The sequence below is a fragment of the Mustela nigripes genome, chromosome 3 (genome assembly GCF_022355385.1).
Source record: "Mustela nigripes isolate SB6536 chromosome 3, MUSNIG.SB6536, whole genome shotgun sequence".
NCBI classification, from domain to species: Eukaryota; Metazoa; Chordata; class Mammalia; order Carnivora; family Mustelidae; genus Mustela; species Mustela nigripes.
The window spans coordinates 181,965,836-181,980,650 of NC_081559.1; the positions used below are offsets into that span (position 1 = coordinate 181,965,836).

At 52.1% G+C, this 14,815-nt stretch overlaps 1 protein-coding gene across 17 annotated transcripts in view; it reads right to left on the reverse strand.

Annotated features, from left to right (window-relative positions):
• Positions 1-14,815, reverse strand: part of MTSS1 (MTSS I-BAR domain containing 1) — a 156,918-nt gene that overhangs the window by 34,451 nt on the left and 107,652 nt on the right. The window lies entirely within an intron of this gene.

The window sequence follows — 14,815 nt, forward strand, 5'->3', positions numbered from 1 at the left end:
TAGTACTTTCCGCTCTGATTTTCTCTAAATGCCGACTGTGACCCAGAAATCGATTTTACGACCCACTAACAGATCGGGACCTGCAATGTGAAAAATAATTTCTCAAGGAAGATGATCAAGAGTATCTGATATTGAAGGAAAGGCTGTTGTTTCGTTCGGTTTTGTTTTGCTTTCCACTTCTGGCAAAATAATCCCCTTAGCGTCATTTAGGACCGCTAATAAGGCCACTCTAGCTGTTTTAAGATGTATAGTCTAGACTCCAAGCCATTCCGAGACAAGTGAGGCCAAAACAAAATGAAATAGAGGAGTATTTTCTAAAGGTTTGGGTACGGCTGGTGAAAGAAGTCCTCAGACACAACAAATGTCAAAGTAAGCTTTAATTCAGTTTGATTTTCCCGAAATCCTTGTCACGCTACTCCCTCCACGCAGACCCTCTTTAAGATTATTTGTGAAGTTCCCCTCCTTCCCCCTCCTAGAAACAATGCCTGAATCAGCATTTGGGCGTGGGAGCACACTACAACCACAGATGGTAATCCAGCATCAAGCCCCAGAAAGCTCATTATAAATGTTATGAAAATACTAGGACTCATGAAATCGGGGCTTGCGGGGGGGGGGGGGGGGGGCTCAAACAAAGCACTATTTTTCACAAACAAGGCCTTCAAGGGAAAGCTGCTAGCACTGACGGTAGGTTCAACCAAACCAAGTTAACAGGAAAAAATGTCGCCCCTTATTCATGCTAGTGACATTATTATGGTTCGCATTTCCCCCTCCGCCTGCTGTTCTAGAAACACCAATGTGCTATTTTTCAGATCCTCCTATTTTCCATTTTATTCTGCACAACTAACAGGTTTCCAAAACCCAAAAAAGAAAAATTAGTGTTGAAAGTAATATGTATTAAATATTAATATTTCTATATCCTGCTTTAGTCTGAAAAGAGAAGCCTTCTAGAACAACTCTCCTGGTTCCTCTAAAACACAGTTTCTTGGCCTGAATATGACTGACATGTAATGTCAGTCACATGTGATGCTGGATGATTCTTTGTTGGGGGAGGGAGTGGGGGGTCCTGTGCATTGTAGGACAATTAGCAGTATCCCTGGCCTTGACCTTCCACAAATCAGCAGCTGGCCCCCCATCTGTAACATCTAGACATGTCTCCACACAGTATGAAGTGTTCCCTGGGGAGCAAAAATCCCAGTCTATGAAGTACCATTGCAAGAAAACTGAGCAAGAGCTAATGGTCCCCTGAAGCAGGGCAGAATTCAGCCAGGAGTCTTGGTAAATGGTGGTCCTTTAGCCCCTGGCACCTGCAGCCACTAGAGGGAGTTAGAGACCTCCGGGCAGCCCCATCTGCGGCGGCTCACCATGCTCCACCAGGGCATACCAGTAGAGGGCGCCGTCTGCACGCGCGCTGTAGGCCTCCTGGGCTCCCTTGAGGTTTTCCCAAGCTTCTGCTGCTGCTTTACCAGCAAAAGCCAGGAACACTTTATCCCCAGGGAAATATCTCCTATTTTTCCTGGGCCTTCATTTGATTAAAAGTTAATAACTTGGCCCTGCAAGGAAGTTGGCACCCTCATGCACTGCAGGAAGCAGTGTAAACCAGTCCTTTTCTGGAGGAGAACCCGGCAGCGTCCACCCAGGAAAGCCTTTAAACACGAGTCCCCTCTTCAACGTGGCAATTCTAGGTCTGGAAAATTAACCAGAGAAAACAACCAAGGACCACAACAAATCCTTCCCCAGGAGGGCGGTCCTCAAAATGCTGCTGACAACAGTATAAACTGGAAGCGGACTCCCATTCTAGGGGCCCTGGTAGATAAAGCAGAGACCACAGACCAGCGCCGGAGTGCCAGGCGGTCATCTACTCCGCAGGCTGGCGGCGGTGAAGGTCATGGCAAAGGGAGACATCTGGATAGAGCTCAGGCTGCACCAGGCCCAGGGAGAAGTGCTGTGCACCCACGAACTCCCTCAATCCTCAAAACACTCCTGGTTCTACTGGGACAATTACCCCCATTTCCTAGATAGGAAAGGTGCCTTATGGAATTTGTCCACAGTCTTTTGGGACATGTGACATATGAATTTTGTCCAAATTTGTCCAAAGTCATGCTGCTAGGAAGTGGGGTTCTGACCCGGGCTGAGCTCCAGGGCCTGTGCATTTCCAGCATATGGCGCTGACTACAGACAGAGGAAGGCAGGGCAGGGGCAGAGCCAGGAGCCTAAATGAATACTGCTAAATGTACCTCCCGACACGCGCTGAGGGGCATTAGGACTTTAAAGCCCGGCTCTCAAATTCCGGCAGTGGAGCTTAGAAATGTCGAGCTAATACCAGAGGACTGAGCTCCTGTCCTTGCTAAGCTACCACCGAGATCACAATGGTGGGCAGCTGCTCCGCAGATAACCCCTGCCTTAGTTTCCTCAAGAGAGACTTCCAGGGTTGAAAAAGATCACTCAAGGTCAGTTCCCTCACCCCATTTCTCTGCTCCATTATTTCTGTTACCTTCCCAGACATTTTCCATAGATGGCCAATGGTCACCTGTCACCCCCAGGAAAGCCAGAGGCTTCCCAGGAAGAGCTACCCCACGGGACAGTAACGAGCACTTCCTAAACGGGCCGTCTGTGCTCACCACCCGGCCCCCGCAGCACAGGAAAGCCTGAGAGGGGAGGAAATAAAAACCACAAAGACAACTTCCAAACAGCAGCATCTCTGTCCAACTGACACAGGGCAGGAGACAGGCGGGTGACCCCTTCCACGGACCCCGGGATCTGTCTGCTGGAATTACTGCTGATCGCAGCAACATGGGGCACCCTAAAAATAGCTCTATCTGTGGATATGCTTAACATCTTACGCTCTTCCTGACCCTTGCTCAAACTTAGCAAAAAAAAAAAAAAAAAAAATCAGCAAGTTTGAAAAAGCTTCAGAGGAAACCAGCTTTAGCTACAAAGACAGAGCAGACATCTGGAAGGAATCCGATTTGACAGTGAGAATATTTATGGAATCAAACGGCTGAGACACTCAGCAGCTTGTGAGTGAGGACAAGATCGTACTTGTTTCTGGATTCCCCGCACCCAGCACTGGTGCTGAAGGAAGGAGCCGCCATCTACCATTCTGAGAGCGGATCGCCGGACCGGCAAGCCCATACCAGGCGGCAGGCCCAGGGGCTGGGTCTGTCCTTTGTTCAATCCGTAAATCTTTGTGTGTCTTCCATGTACACACTATAGAATATTCAAAATAAATACAAGGGTCTTCTCTTAGAAAAGGTCTAGACTGTGCAAGTTCACCTAAAGAAACAATGGTGTATTTCCTTCCTATTGTTTTTATAATCAATCACCACAAACTTAACAGGCCTAAAGCCAGGCACATTTATTATCTTATAGTTTTGGATGTCCGAAGTCCAAAATCTGTTTCATGGGGCTAAAATCAAGGTGTCAGGAGGGCTGTGTTCCTTCTGGAGGTTCTAGGGGCGAACCTGTTCCCTGCCTTTTGCAGCCTCCAGGGGCTGCGCTCGCTTCGGCAGCACATATGCAGCCTCTAGGGGCCGCCTGCATCCATCCCTTGGCTTGTGGCCTCTTCCAGCACCTTCAAAGCCAGCAGCTCAGCATCTTTGCTCTTCTCGGACTTCTGCACAGTCCTCTCATCTTCTCTTACACTGATCCTCTACGCCCTTCTTAGAAGAACCCTTGTGATTACACAGACCCAGCTGGATAATCTAGGATAATCTCATCTCAAGATCCTTAACTGAATCACAACCGCAGAGTCCTTTTGCCCAGTACTGTTGGCAACATAGTCCCGGGTCCTGGGGCTGAGGATGGAGACCCTTTCGGGGAGGGCATCATTCTGCCCAGCATCGCTGCCCACGAGTTGTTAATTTGGAGAGTGCCGGGGGCACTGTGTGTCTCTCCAGAGCCCATCCATCCTCAGATGGTTGAGTCTGGGCCAATGACCTAATCCCACCCCTTTGACAGTGGCTGGTTCAGGGATGGGACAGGAGGTCGATGGAGAAAATGGCCCTGATCAGCTATCATGATGGCCATGGGGACACCTGCCTTAGGGTGAGATCTGTCCTCCGGACAGAAGACAGAGGGGCTGGCATCCCCAGGGACCTCCCTGAGCCACCAAACTAACACATGGAGCCCAGGCAACCTCTGGACCTGGAGTTCCTGTTTTGCGAGAGGGTATGTTTTTATAGCATCTTTGATTCAGTCCTGTTTCTTGCCAGTTGAAAGGAGAAGAGGGCAGGGAGCGTGGGCCTCCTGTGCTTCTCCTGAGCACCAGCAAGCAGCCCGCTGCTGAAAGAAACGGCTGCTGGGACACAAATACATTTCACGGCACAAACCCTCATTCCTTCCAGTGTCGGGCACAGAAGCACCTTCTGCTGTGACAAGCAAAGGTTTTTATAATAAAGCAGCACAAAGTCACTCGGTGATCTACACTGCATGGATTGCAAAGGACAGAAACGGTAGAGAGAGAAAAGAAAAAAAAGAAAGTCCAGGGGCTAGACTAGCAGAGCACGAATGCTGGGGCAGAATCCTATGTCTTGCACCTGACACACTTAACCATTCCACAAATGTTTACTGGGTATTACACCTGTCTCCTAGGGCGGCCATGACAAAGCACCCTGAACCAGCCGGCTTCAGAGCACCACGATGTAGTGTCCCGCGCTTCTAGAGGCCGGAGTCTGACATGAAGGTGTGGGCAGGGACGTGCTCCTGCAGAAACCCACAGGGGAGAACTGTCTCCACCTCCTTCCAGCTGCTGGTGGTTACAGACCACCCGGCGCTTGCCGATGCCTCACTCCTGTCTGTCCTCGTTGCCTGGGGACAGGCTCCTGGGTGTGTGTGTGTCTTCACACGAGGCACCAGTGTGTGCTCTCTCTGCTCTGCATGTGTCTGTGTCCAAATTTCTCCTTATGGAGACAGCACCGGTACTAGATCAGGGCCCGCGCTAATGACCTCACCTCCACCTGACCACACGTGCAGAGACCTCATGTCCAAGTGAGGTCCCGTTCACAGGTGCTGGCGGTTGAGACTTCAACCTATCTCTTTGGGAGACTCAATGTACCCCATAATAAGGGTCTGCCATGCAGCAAGAAATACAGGGACTCCAAAGACGACAAGGGCCTGACCCGTGAGGAGCCAGCGTACTGGCTGGGAGGGCGGGGGGGCAGCTACGAAATGGCACAGGGAAGGCAATTTTCACAGCAATGCAGTGGGCTTGGTCGTCTTGTCCCCTTATAAGTGGGAAAATTGGAGCTCAGGTGGGTGAACTAACTTGCTGAGGGCCACAGGGTTGGGAAGTGGGAGAGCTAAGATCCAAGCCCCACTTTCACTGACACCCGAAGGCCCTTTCCCACTATGACGCACTGGACAGGTCCCCACTGAGGACAAAGAGGCACATTAAAGTCACAAACAGAATACGAACTGCTTTATGCCATTCTGGGGATGACAAGGTAAATTAAGGAGACACTGAGCCATGGTTGTTCCCCACAAAAGTCCGACAGGGCCACACCCTTCCCACTGCAAGTCGCCACCCGGTGGCTGTGTGGCGAGGTGGCACAGTGGCACGCACCCGGTGGCCTCGTCCTGCCCCTCCACGCAGCCTCATTGGCAGGCGGCTTCCGTCTCCCCACACAGCGGGGGCCTAATGCACCGGCCACGGTGGGATCTCCAGCGTGCAGGTGGCCAGCGAGGGCTGAAAAGCTGGTCTGTGGGGCCCAGCTTCTGAGGCAGAAGGGGGGGGGCGGAGGGGGAAACAAGATTTAAGAAGCGCCCGGGTCGGAGCTCAGGGCCACAATAAGTCACTGTGCTTCCTGGAGGCCCTCTGAGGGCTCAGTTGTTGGGAGCCTAATTAGCAGTCAGAAAGAGCCTCAGACAGGGGAAGGCTCCAGGAAGCCTCCCAGGAGAGGGCCGGGGACCGCTCACCTGCCGCGGGGGTTCTTGACCCCAGCACGGCTCATGTCTGGGACCAGCTCCTTCTTTGTCATGCGGGGCTGGCCGCACCACTGTGGGGCGTCCTGCGGCGTCCATCCCTGACCCTCCGGGTGTCAGCAGCACGCCCCACGTCAGGATGACCAGAAATGTGTCCTGACATTACCAAATGTCTCCCGGGCTTGGCGGGGCGGGGAGGGGCAGAATCACCCCTGTTGAGAACCACTAGCCCAGGGGAACAGTGACCTTCTCCCATAAGGACGGCGCTCTGATCTGGGCACTGGGCCTGGAGAAGCCACAGCTCTCCTCTGCCCCGGGACAGCAGTGTCCCCCACACACACACACTGCAGGCGCTCCAAGAGGTCAGCCCGCTGACCACCCCCGGCTTCCTGAGCAGAGGTGACAGGCACCCCCTGCTCATGTGGAGAAACTACCCCACTTGCCATTGGAGAAAAAGTAATTCCAAAACACGCAACGGACATTCCCCATCAAGTCAACAGGCACTGACCCCCTCCCTGACAGCCCTAGGGACACACTGATTGCACCAGAGGCAGCTTATGTTCCCGTGTAAAATACCAGAAGGATCCATGCAGCCATGAGAGGAGGACACGTGCCCGCTCCCAGGCACAGAAGCTCCACCGTCCGCGCAGCTGGGAAGGGCTCCTTCATGGGACCAACATGGGCGCAGAGGAACAAGGGCATGGAACACAAAAGTGACCTCTAGCCACTCAATGGCTCGTGCCTTCTGTCTGGACACAGGCCAGAGAAGCACTGACAGCCCCACAGTGTCTCTGAAGATTGGTGACATGGGACCCTATCTATATACAGGTGCCACGCACCGGAGCCTGGCGGGGGCTCCGTCCTCGTGCATGCAGATGCATGAAACCACTTCCTGTGTCCACCCAGTTGAAGTTGATGAGATCCAAGAGCAGTGGCGGTGTGTGGCTCCCGGGCACACGTGCACCAAATATGCCAGATACGCCACTCGTATCAAATAAGACGATCACCCGCCCGTGCGACATGTTTGTATCAGGAACCTTTTCCCGAAATCTATCTGCTTTGATGCACACCAGATTGTACCTGTTGTGGTATGTGACCTCGTTCCCTCCCCCACTGACCTCAAAGGAGTTCTGGGGGCCCCGCCCCAGCCATACTCCATCCCCCCAGCCCCAGGGCCACCTACCTGAGTGACATCAAGACCTGCAGGCCTCGATGCAGCCTGCAGGCCACGGAGACCCCACAGCGGCACGCTCACCGTGGTTGACCTGACGTCGTGGCAGCTCCCTGCCATGTCCCAAATTAACACGGGGATCAAGAAGAAAAGCAGTAGAGACACAGGGTTAAGAGAGAGGCTTCAAAGTGAACTGATGTGGGTTCAAAGCCCAGCTCAGTCCCCCCACTAGCTGTGGGGCCCAGAAAGGGTCTAACTTGCTTACACTCAAGTGTGGAAGACTGTTTTCTAGTAAACAGCGCTGCCGACTCAGGTCTTGGGTCTCTGTGGCGCACATCACACCCAGAAGGCATCACCTGTGAGTCAGAGTTTGGGCTTCCTGTGAAACAGCCTGAGTATCCCAGTTACAATTTTTCACAATCTTGGCCCCGATCTTTCACAACGGCCTCATCCATATGCCATCCGATGGCGGTATTTCTTTTTAAGAAGCAACTCGTTTCTATCCCCTATTTCAAGCATTCCACTTACGTTGCAGAAACAACCGATCTGGATTTGATGTGCACATTGCGAAGATTTATATACCTTATAATTAAATAATTTAACAACGGTCCATACTGTGTGGATAACAACGGTCCACACTGTGTGGATATACAGAGAGAAGCCTACCAGCTATGCGCTTGCTGAAGGCAGGGGTTGGTACAGTTTCTAGAGAAATACAGAGCACTGGTTACATTGATGGGCACAGGAAGAAGGGCTCTGGTGTGGCGATAATCAGCCACGTCCCCCAGGAAGGCAGGGGCCGGAGTGACTCTGCCCACATGGATGTGCCAGCCACCAGAGCACGGCCCTCACTTCCCCCACGTGGAATACGGCCCTTCGCCAAGAAGCTGGCTGATGAGAACATGGAAGGCAAGTTAACAGGACAAAGGCGCTTCCTGCGAAAGCCCGGGTTATCCCTTCTTTCCAAGCATCTCAGGAGACCAGAGGCTGAGAAGAGTGGTCCAGAGGGTCTGCCTTGGAAAGGGCTGCTTGTCCTTAGTTATGCATCAACAAAGCGGTCATTTGATGGAACTCAGGGCTGTGGTATCAAGAGGTTCACGGTCAGCTGGCTGCAGCGAGCTCCAGTCTCTCGGTGTCCCCAAGCCTCTGAAACAGGCAGGCAGCTGTCCTTGGCTAGTCAGCCTTTGAAGGTGTCCCCAGACCTCTGCCCTCTGTCTCTGCTGCTTACTTTTACATTGCCAAGATCAAGACAATTGTTTCACCAGCCTCCTTCCCATAAAGGATGGAAAGAGAAGGTCCCACGGACCCCACTGCTTGGTACCATCCCAGGCCACTCAGGAGCTCTCCTGCCAACAACTCTCAGGATATTAAGAACAAATCAGCATCGCAGGTTCCGTATACGAAGAGAGAGTATGTCTGTCTTCAGCCCCTGCTCTTCGAGAGCCCCAAAGTCTTGAAATGTCAGGTGTCTTTCACCTTGATGGCCAGCTGGAAGACTGCCAGGGCAGCACAGAAGCTGCCTCAGCGTGCATCAGCTGCCGCTCTGGCCAGACGGTGCAGGGCACGGCTGGAAACACCATCTGCCGGCACACGCCACAGCCACCGTGGCTTCCCCGGACGGGGAAGCTGGCGTCCCCACTTCTGCCATCTTGTAGGCAGGTTTCAGAGTCCTCACAGCTCTAAGTGATGTTTTACCCAAATATCCAAATATCAGTCCAAATATCGAAATACCCAGTCCAAGGGCCAAGTGCAAAGGGCCATCAGGGGCACCACCACAGCTGGACCAACAAAATAATGGGTCTGTAGGGAGCACACCAGGCAGGGCACCAACGGGAGCTCAGCTGGAGGTGGGCGTACCTGCCTGAGGCTCCCAAAAGAGGACTTTCCAGGTGACCTCTGGGCTGGACCAGCTGACCCTCTTGCTTCCTTTAAGGCAGAGCATCTTACGGCAGCCAGGATGCTGGAGAAGAGATGGGATAGCACTCCTACACTCAACAAATACTGGGGAAATGCTGCTGCGGTCCCGTTCCTGGGCCATGACGGGGGAGGAGACAGCTCCGGTCCTCGTGGAACGCACAGCTCATCTAAACTTAGAAGCAAGGAATTTGTAGGGTGACCTTTGGGCTGGAAAGTCCCTTAGAAAACACACCAAGCAACAAACCAGCAGTGCACTGTTGTTCAGCGTCACACTGTTGCCTTAATTAGCAGAGAAGCTCCTGATGCCCTCTCGGGAGCTGGACACTGGCTGTCCTTTCTCATGTTTGGGAAACACACCCAAGCTCTTCCCTGCGCATTTGTGTGGCGGCTGGTTCCTATCAGGGGGCACCATCATTTTCATTAAAGGTCAAAGAAGGCATGCAGGATATTAAGAACAAATTAACTGCTTCTTCCGGCTTCATCAGCATTTTACTTTTATCCTTGGACACAGAGAGATGGACAACAGGGAAAGGTAGCATCATTTGACACCCTATATTTGTTTAACGGAGGGGACGGGGAGGGGAGGGGAAGAGAAAGAAACAATCAGTCGCGGTATCGCAGGTCACCACGCAGACCGGTTAGTTACCATGTATATCAGCCACGTAAGCGGCTCCCCTCAGTAGAAACACCGGTCTGACGTCAACCACCCAACAGCAACCGAACACCTTACGTTAACCTTGGCGATGGTTGAAGAACACTTCTGCATGTGCTACCTAGATCACCCACATGTTCTTGCAACAAACCCACGATCTGATCTCAGGGACGACGAGAAACGTGAACGGTATTTTAAGCAGTGGGACGATCTGCCCCTTTGTCCTCATGGGGTCCCTTAGGATGAAAGCGAAAAAAATTACAAAGATTTTTTTTAAAAAAAGAAGCCCTTAAAATGCTCCCCCACAAAGGAAGCCTAACTTCCCTTTTGCTACAATGGCAATCCCCACCACGCGCTTCCATCTTCATGGAAGAGAAAAGCACATGGAGTTTCCTGTTTGAAAAAAACGTATTATTCAGCTACTGTATGCGGCTGAGCGGCGAAGGACAGTCCAGCTGGTGTTTACGGGACAGCTAATACTGTGCACTCAGCGAATGCTGCGCAGGGGCAGCAACACATTTTGGGAAGACACCCTTGTGCCCACACGCAGGGTGGAAGACACCGCAAACTGTTATCAGCTGACAATCTCGCAGCCAAGCTCACACTCCCCAGCCTCTCCCACTTCACGACTTTTCAAAAAGCAGAGGAAACAAAACCGCACACAGTCCCACCACCATCTGGCGGCTTCAGCAAGCACGAGAGTCTGGCATGCACGGTACTGGCAGCCACAAAGACCAATATTCCTCTTTCTTTGTTGCTGTTTTAAAAGCAAAGCGAGAGCGGTAATACGGAAACACAAACACGCAGACCCGCTCACACGCCGGGGAAGACGGAGTGGCCGTGAACGCACTCTGACCGCGATCCTTCCCTTCCCCTGTTCTGGATGCCACGGTGCCCGGCTGGAACAGGGTGGGGGAGGGGGTGTCAACCAGGACATGCCACTGGCCCCCCAGAGAGCTGCCACGACCAGTGCCAACGGCGAGGGTCTGCCGCTGATGCACGGGCACAGAAAGACGCCCCCCACTGGAGCCAGGTGCTCAGGTCAAAGGAGCCAACTAGGCAGATGTGGGCGGCTGGGTTTTCTTAGCCCGTGAAACTGAACTGCCGGGAGAACAAGATGCTTACAGCCACTGATGCGGGCATTACCTCCCAGGTGGCCTTCAGGGAAGGGCAGATCACAGAGAAGGGGGCCTGATGAACCATATGGACACAGGAGAGGGCAGTATCTTGGGGATCAGAGAAAGCCTGATACATCCACCTCCCCAAAAGTGATGAAACCCCCAAGGCTGAGCCCTTGATTGTCTCCTTAGCTGTCCCCTGGTTCTGCTTCCGCTGGTACCAGACCCTCCCTGTGACCATCAGTTTAACCTTGAAACCTCTGCTATCCAGAAATGTGTTGCTGGCCTATGAACTACTCTGTTCCTTTAAGGGGCTTCTGTACCCCCTGCAAACTATGCCAGAATATATTGACTTCATCAGTTCTCAGGAAGCAATCTTGCTGCTTTCCAAATTATTAGGAATAGCTACCATTTATGGGTGGCTCATAATTGAAGAGCGAGTTGCAAGCACACTCGCAAACCTCCTTCTACTCCTCATAGAAGTATCATTACCAGGTAGGTATTATTATTCTCATTTTACAGATGAGGACAGGGAAACTCAGAGAAGTGAAGTCATTTGCCCAAGGTCACACAGTAGAATTCAGGATCTGTACCCAGGGGTGAGTCTACAGACCTTTGAAACTTTCTTCAGGACAATTCACTGTTGCAAATATATCTCAGAATATCTAATGGATAAGAAGTCAGGTTTTCACCCCCTACCCTTGCTGTAACTGAAGGAACATAAAAACTCTTCCACTCAAACATCTGTTTCATGAGCGAGATTCGGACCACCATGGCCACATCCCCGCTGGGCTCTGTGCCGGCTGGGCACAGAGCATGCAAGGCCCTGGCTCCCCAAGGCAGACATGGACGGGCTCAGCAGATCGCGTCCCGCCAGCTTCCTTTGCAGTGGGATGCTCTTTGTCCATGCAAAGGACCTACTACCTCTACTCACTAGGAGTGTCCTTCCCAAAATCATCCTTTCAGCTACTGACCTGTCCCAAGAGGAGCCTCTATAGCACAGTTTTGTGGAGACCTCATCTTTGCTTAGTCTAATTTGAGATCTCTTTGTTATCTTATAAAATGGCACATAGTGGGATGTATACACATCTCTGGACACAGTAGGTGCTCAGCAAACCTCCATACATGGGAACCCGTGGGCGTGCCGAGCTCCGAGTTCCAAGCTTATAAGGCTGGCTCTTCCCAATTCTCTTAGTACCTCCCCCGGCTCCCCACCCTTCTCTGTGCCTGCTGCCCGCCCCCACCTACCACTATAACAGGGAACTAGGCAAGAGCAGCTCAAATGTCAGGTTCTACAGGAAGAGTGGCCACATCAGCCAGGACTCCATGAGTGGCGCACGGAATGAGGACAGGCTTCTGTTTGCAGCTAATTTCCTATCCAGATCCACCCCGATCCTCCTCTGCTCCCCTCCATTTCTATCTCAGGCCACACCTTCCCCAAATCGTTTCTGGATGACTCTTCAGTGGTTTCTGATCCGGTTTCTTCTAACTAACCCTGAAACGGCAAACAGGACATTGGCTCTTCCAACCAGAGAAAGCAGGTAGAAGGCCGAGGCGGGCAGGAGAGCAGCACTGTGACGCAAGCCGAGCGTCCCCAGGACCCTACCGGCTGGCCGCCCCCGCCCATCCATCCTCCCTCTGTTCAATCCAAGGGCGTAAACCGGTTTTAGTTTCGAGTTCCCAGCTGAGTCTTAAGATCAAGCACTAGGGAAGGGAACCAAGGACTATTCCTAGTTATTTCCAATCTCTTTACTGCTCTGGCCAAATCAACCACCCGCTGCCCTTTGTGTTGTACTGGATCTGCATTAAATCTGGCAAAAGCAATCCCAGGTTCATAGTTACTAGGGTCCACCAAAGTAAAGGGTGGGGGAGAGGGACAGCTCAAATATTACCTGAAAACGTTATTTGCTCAGGACTTACAAAGCTTAAGGTAGGTGCATAGATATTGGGGAAACATGGAGTCCTCAGTGGTTAGAAGCTGGGGCTGGAAGCAAAAGATAAATGTTCATCCCCCAAATCGTTTTCTTGGTCCTGCCCAGTTTCCATTAAAAAGGGCAAAACTGTAGCTTCCTGATGACCCTTCGAGGTTAACGGAACCAGCCTACATGAGATGTCCCTGAGAGCCAGTCACGGGATGGGACGTGAACGTTCTACCCAACGATCAGAGCTACTCCTGATCTCCTTCCTGCTCTGCTCCCCGGTATGCTTCCTTTCCCTAGTCTTCTAACAGCCCAAACCCTTCCCAAGAACAATAACCACCCTTGAGTAGTTTAAACCTAACCGCTCCTCAGTCATCAAACAAACCCCATGGGAAGCTGCCGGAAATCATGGACTGGCCCTGTGTCCTGCGTGGGGGTTTGGGAGGAAACGCATGAACAGAGGCTTCCCCTGCTCTGTCCAGCTCGTGGCCTGACCCTGTGGGCCTGCTAGGTCTGATTTATTACCACTGCGCCGTGTATGTTCCAGTGGCCAACAGCTGTTCATTCAGTGGGCTCGTGTCCCTTTCCTCTTCCCTGTGGAATGATTAGGGGCATAATTCTCAACTCTGAAGATCTAAGCATTCCTTGTTTTTTAAGATCACCTTGTTTTTTTAAGACTATCTTCACAAAGGTGGGGTGGGGGGTGGGGCAATCAGGTTTATATCTTCTGGGCTAATTTTGACTGCCTGCTAATGATACCTGGAACACTGTGTTAAGATGGATTCTGAGGTTGGATCTGGGCTTGATGGAAAAGTAGGTGCCTACATCAGCTAGCAGTGTCTGCCACGAACTCAGGTACCACGGAAGGACACGTACCTTGTAATTGCTACTCTGGCCGTAAGGTCTCACAGGAACTAGAGCAGGGAGCTTTCACACTTCCACGTGATCATGAGGGGATTTTGCTAAAAATGCAGATTCTGACTCAGAAGGTCTGGAGTGGACCTGAGACTCTGTATTTCTAATCAGCTCCCAGCTGATGCTGACTCGCTGCCAGACCAGCAACCACGCTTTGGGCTGAAGGTGCTGGGGTACTTCGGCCAATACCTCTTTCCCAAACTCCCCAAGAACTCCACCATCACAAGGACCCTAACCAGGTGAAATCTAGGTGGATCAGATGTCCCCAACTTGGCGGAGGGACCTGGAGAAGGCAACTGTTCACTGTGTTGCACCCCATAAGACACTGGGGCCTCCTGCTGGTGAAGCATCCCACCCCTCTCCAGAGGTCCTCCAGCCACCACGTGAAACCTCAAACCTGGGTCCTGAGAAAAAGAGAAAGCTCAGAAGCATCAGACAACATGTGAGGACAAAGTGGCTGGATGTAAGTTAAGTGCAGGTCACAAAGTGGCCCTTGGTTCCCCACGTGCCTCCAGCTCTCCTCATGCCTGGGAGGTTAAGTAGCCTTCAGGGTGACTCAGTATGAAAAGGGGGGCATGGAGTAAGCTCTCTCCTCTGCCTTCCAGGGAATTAGCACCCCAGGGTCTCCAGCATCTGCAGTTCGGGGAGGGATAACAGAGGGAGAGAAGAGGCGAGGGCGACCGGAAGGCTGCTGGCTCACCTCGGCTCTTTCCTGTGCACATGCACGCATCACCGCACGTGTGACACTATCCTGGGCTTACTGCACCCTGGGCCTGTGTCCTCCACTAGATTGTGACCTCCCCGTGGACAGCCACAGGGTCCCGGCCATCTCTCAATTCCCAGTGTCTGGCAAGATGCATGGATATTTGCAGATAAAGGAAAGCAAAACAGAAATAAAAATTCTTTTATCAGACAATAACCCATCCTAAAAGCAAGTACCCCTAGCAAGGTGGTAGCTGGGGCTACATCTGAGCTCGCAGGAGGGGGTGATGAGCACTTCCTTACCGGAGGTAGGCTCACCCACGGAATGAAAACAAAAGGGACAGGAGTTCTGACCCCTGTGAGCCCTGGGAGGCCTGCCTGGCTTGAGGTTCAAGACCATTTAGTGAAAGAATATACCTAAATGCTAATCTCATAGAGAATATTTAGATCTAAGCTCAGCTGCTTTGACTGTGCAAATAAAATCACTTGTGTACCTACTATG